Genomic DNA, 11,792 nt, shown 5'->3' on the forward strand with positions numbered 1-11,792 from the left:
TCCTTTGGGGGACTGAGATGGAGTGTGCATGATCCCGCCGGCCCCTGCGGGGCCGACGGGATCTAAAAATCTTTTGTCCTCTCCCTGACACTAACCCTGACCATAACCACTTACTACCCACTTGCCAAACCGTAACCCTTACCTTTGCCTAAGGTTACTACCCACAAGGGTTACCATTTTCAGACATCGGAAGGGGGGTCCAAACCACTCGGGGGACCATGAAACGTGCTCCTACACACTTTCTGGGGGACACTTTTGGCCTTTGCCCAAGCGTAACCCTTACCTTTGCCTACCTTTACTACCCACAAGGTTTACAATTTTCATACATTCAAAGGGGGGTCCAAACGACTCAGGGGGCTCTGAAACGTGCTCCTAGACACTTTCTGGGGGACACTTTTGGCCTTTGCCCAAGCGTAACCCTTACCTTTGCCTACCTTTACTACCCACAAGGTTTACAATTTTCATACATTCAAAGGGGGGTCCAAACGACTCAGGGGGCTCTGAAACGTGCTCCTAGACACTTTCTGGGGGACACTTTTGGGCTATGGCACTTTGTCATATTATCACACTTTTCCATATTCCCATACACATACATGGGAATATTAATATGGCCATAACTTTTGAACGGAACATCACAGAGCTTCAGGACCACCACCGTTGGACTCAGGGTACATCAAATAGGGGGGGTAGACAAACTTTCAACCTTCTAGCTCCAAAAAAAATCTTCAGCATTTTTGCTGACATCAGCCTTTTCACCCTTAATCTAACCCCCCCCCCACACCCCCCCCAACGCCGCCACTGACACTAACCCTCTCCCTGACACTAACCCTGACCATAACCACTTACTACCCACTTGCCAAACCGTAACCCTTACCTTTGCCTAAGGTTACTACCCACAAGGGTTACCATTTTCAGACATCGGAAGGGGGGTCCAAACCACTCGGGGGACCATGAAACATGCTCCTACACACTTTCTGCGGGACACTTTTGGCCTTTGCCCAAGCGTAACCCTTACCTTTGCCTACCTTTACTACCCACAAGGTTTACAATTTTCATACATTCAAAGGGGGGTCCAAACGACTCAGGGGGCTCTGAAACGTGCTCCTAGACACTTTCTGGGGGACACTTTTGGGCTATGCCACTTTGTCATATTATCACACTTTTCCATATTCCCATACACATACATGGGAATATTAATATGGCCATAACTTTTGAACGGAACATCACAGAGCTTCAGGACCACCACCGTTGGACTCAGGGTACATCAAATAGGGGGGGTAGACAAACTTTCAACCTTCTAGCTCCAAATAAAAAGTTCGGCAACTTTTGCCGAATCAGCCTTTTCACCCTTAATCTAACCCCCTAGCTCCAAAAAAAATCTTCAGCATTTTTGCTGACATCAGCCTTTTCACCCTTAATCTAACCCTAACCCTAACCCCCCCCCCACACCCCCCCAACGCCGCCACTGACACTAACCCTCTCCCTGACACTAACCCAGACCATAACCACTTACTACCCACTTGCCAAACCGTAACCCTTACCTTTGCCTAAGGTTACTACCCACAAGGGTTACCATTTTCAGACATCGGAAGGGGGGTCCAAACCACTCGGGGGACCATGAAACGTGCTCCTACACACTTTCTGGGGGACACTTTTGCCCTTTGCCCAAGCGTAACCCTTACCTTTGCCTAGGTTTACTACCCACAAGGTTTACAATTTTCATACATTCAAAGGGGGGTCCAAACGACTCAGGGGGCTCTGAAACGTGCTCCTAGACACTTTCTGGGGGACACTTTTGGGCTATGGCACTTTGTCATATTATCACACGTTTCCATATTCCCATACACATACATGGGAATATTAATATGGCCATAACTTTTGAACGGAACATCACAGAGCTTCAGGACCACCACCGTTGGACTCAGGGTACATCAAATAGGGGGGGTAGACAAACTTTCAACCTTCTAGCTCCAAAAAAAATCTTCAGCATTTTTGCTGACATCAGCCTTTTCACCCTTAATCCTAACTTTCAACCTTCTAGCTCCAAAAAAAATCTTCAGCATTTTTGCTGACATCAGCCTTTTCACCCTTAATCTAACCCTAACCCTAACCCAACGCCGCCACTGACACTAACCCTCTCCCTGACACTAACCCTGACCATAACCACTTACTACCCACTTGCCAAACCGTAACCCTTACCTTTGCCTAAGGTTACTACCCACAAGGGTTACCATTTTCAGACATCGGAAGGGGGGTCCAAACCACTCGGGGGACCATGAAACGTGCTCCTACACACTTTCTGGGGGACACTTTTGCCCTTTGCCCAAGCGTAACCCTTACCTTTGCCTAGGTTTACTACCCACAAGGTTTACAATTTTCATACATTCAAAGGGGGGTCCAAACGACTCAGGGGGCTCTGAAACGTGCTCCTACACACTTTCTGGGGGACACTTTTGGGCTATGCCACTTTGTCATATTATCACACTTTTCCATATTCCCATACACATACATGGGAATATTAATATGGCCATAACTTTTGAACGGAACATCACAGAGCTTCAGGACCACCACCGTTGGACTCAGGGTACATCAAATAGGGGGGGTAGACAAACTTTCAACCTTCTAGCTCCAAAAAAAATCTTCAGCATTTTTGCTGACATCAGCCTTTTCACCCTTAATCTAACCCTAACCCTAACCCCCCCCCCACACCCCCCCAACGCCGCCACTGACACTAACCCTCTCCCTGACACTAACCCAGACCATAACCACTTACTACCCACTTGCCAAACCGTAACCCTTACCTTTGCCTAAGGTTACTACCCACAAGGGTTACCATTTTCAGACATCGGAAGGGGGGTCCAAACCACTCGGGGGACCATGAAACGTGCTCCTACACACTTTCTGGGGGACACTTTTGCCCTTTGCCCAAGCGTAACCCTTACCTTTGCCTAGGTTTACTACCCACAAGGTTTACAATTTTCATACATTCAAAGGGGGGTCCAAACGACTCAGGGGGCTCTGAAACGTGCTCCTAGACACTTTCTGGGGGACACTTTTGGGCTATGGCACTTTGTCATATTATCACACGTTTCCATATTCCCATACACATACATGGGAATATTAATATGGCCATAACTTTTGAACGGAACATCACAGAGCTTCAGGACCACCACCGTTGGACTCAGGGTACATCAAATAGGGGGGGTAGACAAACTTTCAACCTTCTAGCTCCAAAAAAAATCTTCAGCATTTTTGCTGACATCAGCCTTTTCACCCTTAATCCTAACTTTCAACCTTCTAGCTCCAAAAAAAATCTTCAGCATTTTTGCTGACATCAGCCTTTTCACCCTTAATCTAACCCTAACCCTAACCCAACGCCGCCACTGACACTAACCCTCTCCCTGACACTAACCCTGACCATAACCACTTACTACCCACTTGCCAAACCGTAACCCTTACCTTTGCCTAAGGTTACTACCCACAAGGGTTACCATTTTCAGACATCGGAAGGGGGGTCCAAACCACTCGGGGGACCATGAAACGTGCTCCTACACACTTTCTGGGGGACACTTTTGCCCTTTGCCCAAGCGTAACCCTTACCTTTGCCTAGGTTTACTACCCACAAGGTTTACAATTTTCATACATTCAAAGGGGGGTCCAAACGACTCAGGGGGCTCTGAAACGTGCTCCTACACACTTTCTGGGGGACACTTTTGGGCTATGCCACTTTGTCATATTATCACACTTTTCCATATTCCCATACACATACATGGGAATATTAATATGGCCATAACTTTTGAACGGAACATCACAGAGCTTCAGGACCACCACCGTTGGACTCAGGGTACATCAAATAGGGGGGGTAGACAAACTTTCAACCTTCTAGCTCCAAAAAAAATCTTCAGCATTTTTGCTGACATCAGCCTTTTCACCCTTAATCTAACCCTAACCCGCCACTGACACTAACCCTCTCCCTGACACTAACCCTGACCATAACCACTTACTACCCACTTGCCAAACCGTAACCCTTACCTTTGCCTAAGGTTACTACCCACAAGGGTTACCATTTTCAGACATCGGAAGGGGGGTCCAAACCACTCGGGGGACCATGAAACGTGCTCCTACACACTTTCTGGGGGACACTTTTGGCCTTTGCCCAAGCGTAACCCTTACCTTTGCCTAGGTTTACTACCCACAAGGTTTACAATTTTCATACATTCAAAGGGGGGTCCAAACGACTCAGGGGGCTCTGAAACGTGCTCCTAGACACTTTCTGGGGGACACTTTTGGGCTATGGCACTTTGTCATATTATCACACTTTTCCATATTCCCATACACATACATGGGAATATTAATATGGCCATAACTTTTGAACGGAACATCACAGAGCTTCAGGACCACCACCGTTGGACTCAGGGTACATCAAATAGGGGGGGTAGACAAACTTTCAACCTTCTAGCTCCAAATAAAAAGTTCGGCAACTTTTGCCGAATCAGCCTTTTCACCCTTAATCTAACCCTAACCCTAACCCCCTAACCCCTAACCCTAACCCTAACCCCCTAACCCCCCCCCTAACCCTAACCCTAACCCTAACCCTAACCCTAACCCTAACCCCCCCCTAACCCTAACCCTAACCCTAACCCTAACCCTAACCCTAACCCTTAATCCCAATCCTGCTACTTATCCTAACCATAACCCCTTAAATCTGGCCCTAACCTTAACCTTCACAACCCTATTCAATTTATTTTCTTAATTCTAATCCCATCCCGGCCCTTACCCTTACCATAACCCCTCTAATCCGGCCCTAACCTCAACCTCCATAACCCCTTGTAATCCCTAACCTTAATTTTAACCCTATCCCGGCCCTTACCCTTACCATAACCCCTCACATCTGGCCCTAACCCCAACCATTATAACCCTATTGATTTTTAACCCTATCCCCACCTTAATACTTACCATAACCCCTTTAATCCCTCCCTAATCCCAACCCTTTTCTTTTACTTACCTTTTTTTTACTTACCTTTTTTCTACTTACCTGGGAGCCGGACTGAGAGATGAAGAAACCTGAAAAAGAGAAGAAAGAAGGGTTAATTAATTAATATATATATACAATGTTAATGAAACCTATTATATAATATTGTATGTTATTCTAATATATATATATATATATATATTATTGGATATATACTAAAGAATGTTTATATATACACCTGTATAACCTCATTAATATATATCTTGTTGTTAATAAAATAAAATTATATACTCACCTGTCCTTATGGGGGATGGAGCTGACCCTTTCTTGGAGATGTCTGGATGGAGTGTGCATGATCCCGCCGTCCCCTCCGGGGACGACGGGATCCAAGAATCTTTCGTCCTGACCTGCCGGTGCCTCCAGTCCTCCTCTTTGGGTTTGGCTCCTTCCTCCCTCTTTTCTTTTCATAATCTTATATTCATCACTCTTAAAATGCATTATTTTACCCCTATCTATGTGATAAGGATATTCTATGTACATAGTTTCATACAGTGTATTTCTAAGAATAATAATCTTACTTTTTGTTAATTATGAAAATCATCTATCTTCATATGCATTGTTTATGGACTCTTTCAAATTGTTCTTCAATACTCACCTGTTTAGTCCTTTTATCCTTGAACTACTGCATCCTGGATTGTATTCTTGACTGGAGATGATGTTTTGGATTCCATATTGTATTATTTCTGTTAATAGTTCCTTAAAAAACGCATTTGATTGTGTGTATAATCTGACGGCGATTTAAGACGCCATTTTGTGACATTTAAACGTTGTTGCTGCAGTACCGAGGGTCAACAGAGGTGGCGCTTGGCATTTCCTTGCCATTTCCGGGTCACTCCAATGACGAAATTCTGAGCGGTAAATTTGAATTCAATCTGCACTTACCGTCATTCTCCACCAGAGTGGACCCGAGAAACACGCAGGGATTTACTTTGCGCTGACACTCTCTACCATTGCTTTTCTTATTTTACTTAATTTTGCAAGTTTGCCTGAAGAAGGTCTGAATAAGACCGAAACGTTGCAATTTAACTTGCTTTTGTAATTTTATTTTATTTAATAAATACCGAGTGTCTGAAGAAGAAGACTCCTCTTCTCTTTTTCACTACGAGTATTATTTCTTTTTTTACACCACAGCTCCACGCCATTTGGAATATATTATTTTTTATTTCATACACACAATCTCCAAACCATGTATTTCTCCGATGATGAAGATGACTGGACCCGAGTCAGCTACCGGAGAGGACGGCTGCAGCAGCGCGACGCGCGGACGCAGCGCCCCGACCGCCAGACCCGGGGACCGGTCTCTGATCCCCGCCGGGACCAGCAGCCTCCGTGGATGACACGTTCTTATGCCTCCGTTACGAGAGGCACTCAGCCCCCCCGCCACAACGCAACGTATCCGAGCCGGTACAGCGGAGCTACTTCCTACCGAGCCCCAGCGGCTCCAGCAGGCTTTCCAGCAGCTCCACGGCCCCAGACACGCAGCGGCTGGCGCAGCGGAGGACAGCGGCAGGTGAGCGCTATTCCTTCTTATAATCAGCGCCCGATGAACAATAATACTTACCGATCCTGGCGCAACCAGCCATCTGTCCGCCAAAATAATAGCGCCCATAACAGACTACCACAAGCCAGAGTCGAGTCTAATGATCCGGACTTCACTCAAAAAGTCCGCATAATCCATAAAATAATTAAATCGGCGCATCATCTAAAAAATGTGTCGGGCCAGAATCCACCCCCCATCATCAGAAGAACGACTGAAAATTTGGCCAGCTTTATTAAGCCTGCTTCCCCCAGCAGCCCCACACAGATGCTGCTGGAGGGGAATGCAAAAAACTGGGAATATACGGCTCTTGTTATTCTCAGACAACATTATGAGGAAAACATGGACAATGACATTCAGGATCTGGCTGCTTTTCCCGATCCTGATTGGAGAGGCCCCTTTCAAGTTGCCACTGCTTGGGCCAGGAGAAATCTGGGCCGCAGACTTAAAGCTGAGACAACCCAGCAGGTGGAGGCTTTCCTGCAGGCCAATTTCTCGGCACAAGCCCCCACCCACTCTCGGCCTGATCTACGCACCCAAGCAGCGGCATCCACGGGGTCTCCCCCTCCTACGGAGATGCGCTCCATCGGCACGCAGGCGCAGACGCAGACACGCACGCCCACCGATGCTGCAGCTTCAGTCAACCCACCTCCTCCTCCACCTGCGCGTGCCACATCCACGTCTGTCGCAACCATGACGGACCAGAGAGGAGGCGACTGGTCCCCTTTCCTCTCGGGGGGTGCTGATGGGAACCCCCCTTCTCCTCTTCCTCCTCCTCTCTCCCCCTCCCCTTCTCCTTCTCCTCCTCCCTCCCCTTCCCCTCCTCCCCTCTCTCCTCCCCATTCTCTCTCCCCTCCTCCCCCCCATCCTCCCTCTCTCTCCTCCTCTTCCCCTTCTCCTCCTCCCCCCCTCCTTTCCCGCCCCCCTCCTCTTCCCTTCTCTCCCCCTCCTCTCCCTCCCCATCCTTTCTTTACTTCCTTCAGGATGCCTCCTCTGGCTGGGACCTCCTCCAGACCCAAACCTCAGCGGCAGCAGAGGGCAGACAGCGGCAGAGGAGATGAGAGCACCAGGGGCACATTGGCACCCCCTCCTCCCCCTCCACACACCCCTGCCACACCCCTGGCAGATCCAGAGATCCGGGTGGCAACGCGGAGGGAGACAACGACCCCCGGGCTCAACTTCAGCTTCGGTTCTGAGCCCTCCATGACGAGACTTACCCCCATTGGTCCTCGTCCTCTTCCCAAGTCCTCCTTTGACTCCTTCCTGTGTCCAATACAGAAGGTCCAGACCACCGAGACCCCCCAGGGGGTCTCCACACACTCTACACTGCAATCACCTGTGACTGTTCCACAGCAAACCACAGTACAGCCCATAACACCAGCACCACATACACCTACACGAAGACCCACACGCCATCTGAACACCAATAAAAAACTGAAAGACTGGGCCCTGTGTATGAGGAAAAAACACATCATCATTGGGGACTCTAACCTCTCCAGATTTCCTCCTTTCCAGAATCCAGACCTGCAAATAGACAGTTATCCCGGGGCTTCCTTTCACCACGCCGAGTCTCTGCTCCACAAGGCCGCCTGCACCACTGAGGTGGAAACGCTGATCCTCTCCTTCGGCCTCAACAGCAGGAAGCAGAAGCCCCGGGAGACAACAATAAAACAACTGCAGAGAACTCTGAGAATTGCTAAACACAGATTTCCAGATGCCACAGTTTGGGTTCCCATGGTAAATGTTTCCACAGCCTTGCCACTGAAGGAGCAACAGAATCTTCAGGTACTGAATGATTTTATCATGAGAAACTGTAATTTCATTCCTAAACTGCCTACTAAAAACTTCAGTACTGATGTTGATAGAATTCATTGGACTCATTCCACTGCTTCTAAAATGTTGGAACATTGGTTAGAGCAGGTAAACTGAATGTCCCCGGAAGCCTGTTTTATCAGGAGGGGTTCAGAAATGTCCTAATATTAGCAAAACGCACCAAATTGACTATTGCACAACTATCTTTACTTAATAGAGGCCTAAATTTCATCCCCTCTAAAGGTAGTAATAAAAATATTAGACCCCAAACCAGGCTTGATCTCCAAAACTATCACAGGAGGCTTAAATTATTAACTTACTATGGGGATGATGATCAGACTGAAAAATTACCGTTTATGCCAAATTCTAATTGGACCCCCCCAGAAGGAAAAATGCCTCCTCATATTCTAAATTTAATTCAATTGGACCTCAATTATTTCCAAAATTCATTTCAAGTAATGAGAATCAAACCTAACTTAGCACAAGAAGAAAATCTGGCCTTAAAAGAATTAATCAATAACAAGGAAATCATTATTAAACCGGCAGATAAGGGCAGTGTGGTTGTTATAATGGACCTCCAACAATATATATGGGAAGGCAATAGACAATTGGCAAATCCAAATTATTATATTAAATTAGACAAACCAATATACCCAGAAACCTTCAATTTAGTAAGCCAAATTTTCAATAAAATACACGAGAAAAAACTAATCAACAACAAACAACGTAATTATCTAATTGGCGACTCAGAACCCAGGCCCAGGAGATTTTATTTACTCCCAAAAATTCATAAAGATCCGGCCACCTGGAGTAAACCGTTTGAAATCCCTCCTGGACGCCCTATTGTCTCAGATTGCAGCAGTGAAACTTATAGAGCAGCCGAATTCATTGATTATTATATAAACCCTTTAGCCAAAAAACATAACAGTTATATTAAAGATACATACGATTTTATAGATAAAATAAAAAATTTAATTATACCTGATAACTCTATTTTATTTACTATAGATGTAGATAGCCTATATACTAATATTGATATACAAGAAGGTATTCTTGCTATTAAAAATATCTTATATCAAAATCCTGATAAAAAGAGACCTGATAAAGAATTATTACAACTATTAGAAATCAATTTGACTCGCAACGACTTCGAATTCAACGGGAATTACTTCCTACAAATTAAAGGGACAGCTATGGGCAAGAAATTTGCTCCTGCTTATGCAGACATTTTTATGGCTGAATGGGAAACTGCTGCTCTGAAAAAATGCCCAATTAAACCTTTACATTATTATAGATATCTTGATGACATCTGGGGGGTCTGGGTTCACTCAGAGGAAGAGTTTACACAATTCCTGGAAATTCTTAACAACCACAATCCCTCCATCAAATTGAAATCCACACTGCACAACAATTCAATTGACTTTTTAGACACAACAACATTCAAAGGACCAAAATTTAAAACACATAACCAATTGGACGTTAAGGTTTATTTCAAGGACACTGACACACATGCTTTATTACACAAGAGTAGCTTTCACCCCAAACACACATTCGCTGGATTAGTTAAATCACAACTGCTTAGATTTCATAGAATATGCACACAACAGGAGGATTTCAAGGAGGCCACTCGAGTGCTATTTTCTGCTTTGTCCAGTAGGGGGTACTCTAGGACCTTTCTTAGAAACACTTTTAAGACTTTTCTCCATAGCAAAGCAATACAGATCTCTACTGCTCTGCCTTTTGTCTGTACGTACTCACCTTCCACAGTCCAATTGGTTCGAAGAATCAAGAACAATTTAGAGACCTATTTGAAATTAAATAAACCAGAAAATGATTGGAGAATTATTGCTGCATTCAGGAAAAACAGAAATTTGAAAGATTACCTTGTAAGAGCGAAAATTAAGCCGGGACCTGTGAAAAACACAACAGGTATACAACATAGATATTTTAGACAGCTGGAATGGGTTTATGACTATCAAAAACAGAAGGTATTTAAAACGGCCAAACATTGTAATATTTATTCGAAAAATTGTATATACTTGATGTACTGTATTAAATGTGATAAACGATATATTGGGGAAACAAAGTTATCCATTAATGTACGTTTTACCTGTCATAAGCATAACATTGTTAAACAGAAGAATACTGACCGGTATGTCGTCCAGCACTTTGTCTCCCACGGCTGGGAGGCCATGCAGGCCCTTGTCCTGCAAACAAACCCTCATTGGTCCACGCCACAGAGACGCAGGGCTGAACGCGACTGGATCAACAAGCTGGGCACTACTTATCCACAAGGTTTGAATCAAAGACAATATTATCGTGCCTAAACTCAACCTCATCTCTCAGCCCTGCCCTAATCCCAACCCCATTCGAGCCCAAATTTAATCCCAATCCTGCTACTTATCCTAACCATAACCCCTTAAATCTGGCCCTAACCTTAACCTTCACAACCCTATTCAATTTATTTTCTTAATTCTAATCCCATCCCGGCCCTTACCCTTACCATAACCCCTCTAATCCGGCCCTAACCTCAACCTCCATAACCCCTTGTAATCCCTAACCTTAATTTTAACCCTATCCCGGCCCTTACCCTTACCATAACCCCTCACATCTGGCCCTAACCCCAACCATTATAACCCTATTGATTTTTAACCCTATCCCCACCTTAATACTTACCATAACCCCTTTAATCCCTCCCTAATCCCAACCCTTTTCTTTTACTTACCTTTTTTTTACTTACCTTTTTTCTACTTACCTGGGAGCCGGACTGAGAGATGAAGAAACCTGAAAAAGAGAAGAAAGAAGGGTTAATTAATTAATATATATATACAATGTTAATGAAACCTATTATATAATATTGTATGTTATTCTAATATATATATATATATATATATTATTGGATATATACTAAAGAATGTTTATATATACACCTGTATAACCTCATTAATATATATCTTGTTGTTAATAAAATAAAATTATATACTCACCTGTCCTTATGGGGGATGGAGCTGACCCTTTCTTGGAGATGTCTGGATGGAGTGTGCATGATCCCGCCGTCCCCTCCGGGGACGACGGGATCCAAGAATCTTTCGCCCTCACATCTGGCCCTAACCCCAACCATTATAACCCTATTGATTTTTAACCCTATCCCCACCTTAATACTTACCATAACCCCTTTAATCCCTCCCTAATCCCAACCCTTTTCTTTTACTTACCTTTTTTTTACTTACCTTTTTTCCACTTACCTGGGAGCCGGACTGAGAGATGAAGAAACCTGAAAAAGAGAAGAAAGAAGGGTTAATTAATTAAAATATATATACAATGTTAATGAAACCTATTATATAATATTGTATGTTATTCTAATATATATATATATATATATTATTGGATATATACTAAAGAATGTTTATA

Source organism: Chaetodon auriga, chromosome 7, assembly GCF_051107435.1.
Source record: "Chaetodon auriga isolate fChaAug3 chromosome 7, fChaAug3.hap1, whole genome shotgun sequence".
In the NCBI taxonomy this organism is placed as follows: domain Eukaryota; kingdom Metazoa; phylum Chordata; class Actinopteri; order Chaetodontiformes; family Chaetodontidae; genus Chaetodon; species Chaetodon auriga.